Below are 5,477 nucleotides of genomic sequence, written 5' to 3'. Positions count from 1 at the left end.
AAAAAAGTTTTCTTAAATTCAGATGAAATTTCATACATTTAATTTTGTGCCCATTGCCTCTTGTCCTGCCACTGGGCATTACTGAGAAGTTTGTTTTTTTCATTCTCTCCCTATGAATGTTTATACACATCGTTAAGATCCCTCCTGAACTTTCTGTTTGCCAGCCTGAACCCAAGCTTGTTCAGCCTCTCCTGTTTTACAGATGCTTCAGTCCTTCCATCATCTTAGTAGCTCTGTAATGGGCTTGCTCTAGTAAGTCCATATCTGTCTTGATCTGGAGAGCTCAATATTGAGTCCAATATTTGAGAAATAGCCTCAGCAGCAGTGAGTAGAAAGGAAGGATCACATCCCTCCATCTGCTGGCAGTGTGCTTCCTAACAAAAGATCATATGTTGTTAGTCTTTTTTTTTCTTTCTCCTGCAAGGGCACATTGCTGTCGAATAGGTGGCTTGCAGTCTACCAGGGTTTCAAGGTCGTTTTCCACACAGCTGTTTTCCAGCTGATCAGTGCTTAACATGTAATGATACCTGCAATTATTTCTCTCTATGTGCAAGACTTCTCATTTCCCGGTTTTGAGTTTCATGTAGTTCTATCTACCCCAGTTCTCCCAATCCCTTTGAAAGACAGTACAACCATCTGGTGTACCAGCCACTCCTTCAATTTCATATAATCTGTGAACTTACTGAAGGGACGCTGTCCTATCTTCCAGGTTGTTAATGAAAATGTTGAAGGTGTTAGCCTTGATGTTGACCCGTAGTTGAGATCATCACTAATGGCTTGACTCAGCTGGACTGCATATCACTTATTGCAACTCTGGCAGTTTTCTGCCCAGCTCATTGTCCTCATATGCAATATCTATTTTGTTAGCTTGTCTGTAAAGATGTTGTTATAAGATGTGGCATCAAAAGCCACATTAAGGTCAAGATAAACAAAATCATCTGCTTTCTCCTTATCCACCAGGTTAGTTACTTCACTGTAGAAGGCTGTTGGCAATGACGAAACATGATTTCCTCATCATAAATCCACGTTCAATATTCCCAGTCACCACCTTGTATGTGTGTTTGGAAGTATTTTTTGAGGAGGATTTTGTCCATCATTTTCCTTGGGATGAGGTGCTGACAGGCCTGTAGTTCTTATAATTTTACTTCTTGCCCTTCAAAGGGATATTTGCTTTTTCCTTCAAGAATCCCAGTCATCATGGCCTTTCAGAAATACTTGACAGTGGTCTTACAGTGACATCAGCTAACTTCCTTGGCACTTACAAATGTGATCTTTCTGGCCCAATTGCTTTAAGTACATCTAGTACATTTAAGTGCTCTGTAATGTAATCCTCTTCCAAAAAGAGTAAACCATACTTGCTTCAGAATTTCCCTCTTATCTAAAAGGTCTGGAATTCATTAAGGAGAGTTTCACTTAAAGGCTGAGTCAAAGAAAGCATAGAGTTACCTCAGATTTTTTGTGTAATTTGTCACCATTTCCTTTGCTCCATTCAGCAGTGGGCCCAAAATTTCCACAGTTTTCCTTTTGCTGTTAGAATACTTGTAAAAACCTTCTTGTTGCTCTGCACACAGCTTCCTAGATTCAACTCCAGGCTAGCACTGGCTTTCCTAACATTATCTCTGCAAGAGTGAACATCAATTTCTCCTCAGTCACCTTAGGGTCTTGAACTCTACCATCTCATAAAGATGCAAAGTGAAGTGAAGGCTGTTCTGACAGTAATTTCTCAAATCGGTTGTTCCTTATTTGTAAATGTCAAACCCAGCTGAGCATCTTCCCTTGTTGGCTCTGTGGCCACCTGTGCCAGAAATTTTTCATGAGTGCACTTTAGTCATTCATGAGTCAACGAGTAGAATTTTTTACATGTGGAGGAATTCACTGATACACTTTCGCTTCATACACTCTTCCATGTCGGACTCCAATTTGTGAGACTGCTACTTTTGCTGCCTATTTGTCACACAGCAACAAAATGTAATGGAATATTTGCAGGAGGGTTCAACCTCTACTGTCATACTATCAACATCCACCTCTGAAATTGTGGGCCAGTCTATGAAAATAGAAAATGTTACTTTTGAAGCAGCCCTTGTATATGTGTGTGGTGCTATAGACACATATGTAGAAAGGCAGAGCATATTGATCTTTCATGATTACAAGCAGTCTCTCTGCAGAACTGCGGTATGCCTGAGGTTCTGCTGCCTGTTTTTTTGTTTGTTTGTTTGTTTTTTGTTTGTTTTGTTTTTTGTTTTTTTTGTGTGTGTATGTGGTAAAAAGGAAAGTCAGACGTGTAAAGCTTGTAGTTTTTCTATCTAAAGTGAACACAAATCTCACTCTTTCATGATCATGAAACTGAAAGCCTTATACCTTTTTCTGACTCCTTTTAGCAGATTATGATGTAAATGTGGGAAAATGTGGCATTCATTAGTAGCTTAACAATCCTGTGAATCACAGTTATGTGAGGAAAGGTTGGCTGGCTTCCTCGCTTTGAAAGGTAAGGTCAACACCATTTCTGTTTAGAGTATTTAAAAATACTATCTTCTGGGATCTGAATTCTCCATGTGAGTGACTTTATTTCCTTTAGTTTCTGTGTGCCTCTGTGAGTTATTAATTCACTCATTCTCTCTGTGATTATACATTATCTGTTGTTACATTATCTGTTGTTAAAGCATAATATTTATGTATTTGTTCAATTTTCTAAATAGCATGACAAATATTTGATACAAATGTATTCATAAATAGTTGTCTTCAGTCTATTCTCTGTTTACCTGCTTGTGTGATTATCTTCTTGTTCAAGTAATACTGTCTCTGCTAGCTAATTTCATGTTTAAGATTCACATAAATGAAAAAAAAAGAATTTAAAATAGCTTTCAGGAATTTCCTTAAATGATCATTTTTCCATGAATCCTCCCAAAACATACAAGTATTTATACCAACAGAAAGTATGACCGCATTTGGGAAAAAGGAAAATAGATCAACAATATGCCATCAGAGTTCATGTAGGTTTATCATTTACCTATCGTGTTTTTCTCATCCAAATCTGATTTTTTTTTTAATACTGACATGAAGATCTAATTAAGGACTAAGAATAGATCTGAACAGAGAGTGAGTTTCTTTCCCACAATCCTTTAGTTTCAAAGAATTGATTTGATTTGTGTGGGGGAGAAAAATTGTTAGCTATCTTTAGAAATTCATATGTTTGCTCTGTATCCCAGTGACTAGAGTGCTCTTCCAAAAGGAATTAAAGACTGTTATCAAAAGTGCCACCCAACAAAATCTCCTTTTCCCACTTGCCTTGTATAGGAAAATAATGCATATTTCATCTCCCCAAAGGAAACTGTTGCTCCATTTGTCCAATTGTCTTATTAAAAAAAATATATATATTTATTATTTACAGCCTCTTTCTGGAGAAATTTGTACTAATATTTAATCTTGAGGGCACCTAATATTTCTGAAGGAATGGTGATTGTTATTAGGGGTGTGTGTGTCTCACTAAATACTCAGAATGAGATCCCTTTAAATGATTATATTTTCACAAATAGCTAAATGCCTATTGTCTGGAGAATGGGCCCCTTTTAATATCTAACAATGGGCAAAAAAAATCATTTGTTTATAGAGGTTTCAAATGGATAATTGAATGCTAGCAAAGAGTTGGTACAGTAATAACAAAATCTTGATTATCATGGGAAATTATGAGATTTTACATTATTGCATACAGTTCAAAACCCTTCAGCCTTAGTCTGCAGCAAAGAATTGTTTTATCAAGAAATATCATTGTGGTTTCTTACCAGGAAAATAGATCATTTTGTGGGGTTTAATGGTGCTTTTCTTAATAGCAGAAAGTGTCCATAATGCTAAGGATGCCAAACAGGCTCTTTTCAAAGAGGAAAACTTTAAGAAGGGATCACCTTGGAAACTGCATATAGTTAACATTGGGATGTTCCTGCAAAAGTAGTGTTACTGGAACCATGCATGTAAACGCTAATTAAGATAAGCCAAAATGATCTCAGTGGTAGAGGCATATCCTGTGAACTTGCCTGCACTCCAGGACATACCAAACTGGAGACTTTGGAGTACGCTGTGAAATCATGTTTGTCTGGCAGAGCTAACCTCCTTCAGCAGATCTAATTAGTGAGACTGAGCCCATTTGTGCAGCCATGGAAGTTTCAGTTCTGAGGCTACTTGTTCAGAAGTGTTTAGCAGTACATGTATAGGTACAAGAGAGGGGAGTTACAGGTTACAGTGTATCTGCACATATGCTGCTAATTCATTGAATGAAAAATAATACTATTTCTTGACATACAGATGATGATGAAAGAAAGTTGGCCTTAGGTATTTTATTATATTTCTGTTGCTGAACAGATTGTAATGTTTTCCTCTTGAACACTGCAGAATGAATTAAATAAAATTTCTGTTGCCAAGAATTCATATTTCATATATTCTGTTCTAATGGAATATCTCATTTGAGCGTAAATCACATAATGTCTTCTCCCTGTTTTATGTGTTCTATTTGTTTTGCTTTAGTGTCTCTTTCATAGGTGATCATTACATAACCATGAAACTATTTGAGCAATGTTATTTACATAGGAAATTATTAACTCTTCTTTTGTTGGCTTTAATCAGCTTGATTGCAGATGATGTGGCATGACTGTATGAAGGGAAGCAGTTCAGTAAGTGCTTATTCATTATCTTTGAACTGAAAACCTTAAGGAACAGTACTTATAGATCAAGAGGACCTTTTAATTTTCATTAATGATTTGTTACAGCAGTAGTTTACATAGTAATATAGAGTAGAATACACAATGATAATATAGCATAGAATTATATAGTATATAATGAAGTAGCTAATAACAGGCTATGTAATGTTAAGAAGCCATGCGTAACTGAAGTGCAATGAGTAGTAGAACTTAACCAAATCATGGAAACATTAAGAATTAAGATAAGCAAAAATACATTATATATTAAAAAAAGAGGAAACATGTAAGACATAGGATTATAAAATTATTATTATTATTTATTTTCCCAGTGGTAATAAACTATCTAATTATTATTTTATGTATAGATTTGATTTCCAAGTTGACTTATTAAAAACTGTTACATCAGACAGGTTAAGGTATGTTTTGCCAGTACACTGTTCTATCTAGACATTGAATTGTATTACAGCTTCACAGAATTTGATGAGAAAAAGTTCTTCTTGATATCTAAACATCTGACTCCATAATCTTAAATTACGTGTTATAAATGAACTGTTATGATAATATTCTATAAGGTAGACCTTTATTACAAACAAATTTGTTTAAAAACCACTTTTAAATTCAGATTTTACTAATACCAAATTTAATGTTTTGACATTCAGTCACTTACATGCTTGCTGGTATTTAAAGAGAGCTCTTACATCCTTTGTGCGGTTATATAGTGGTGTACCCAAATGTTTATCCATTTTTTTCTAAAGCTTTAACACATCTTTACAATTATTGAAGGTGGCA

General features: G+C 35.4%; 1 long non-coding RNA gene across 1 annotated transcript in view; it reads left to right on the top strand.

The window, feature by feature from the left end:
• Window positions 1–4,786, top strand: part of LOC109365611 — a 5,554-nt gene extending 768 nt beyond the window's left edge. The window contains exons 2-3 of the long non-coding RNA XR_004158761.1: window positions 2,379–2,485; window positions 4,615–4,786. This is a non-coding gene — a long non-coding RNA (uncharacterized LOC109365611). The remainder of the gene's footprint in view (window positions 1–2,378; window positions 2,486–4,614) is intronic.
• The last annotated feature ends 691 nt before the right edge of the window (window positions 4,787–5,477 follow it).

The sequence above is a fragment of the Meleagris gallopavo genome, chromosome 1 (assembly GCF_000146605.3).
Source record: "Meleagris gallopavo isolate NT-WF06-2002-E0010 breed Aviagen turkey brand Nicholas breeding stock chromosome 1, Turkey_5.1, whole genome shotgun sequence".
Lineage (NCBI taxonomy): Eukaryota > Metazoa > Chordata > Aves > Galliformes > Phasianidae > Meleagris > Meleagris gallopavo.
Note: the sequence above shows the minus strand (reverse complement) of the source record. Positions and strands in the feature narration are given on the sequence as shown.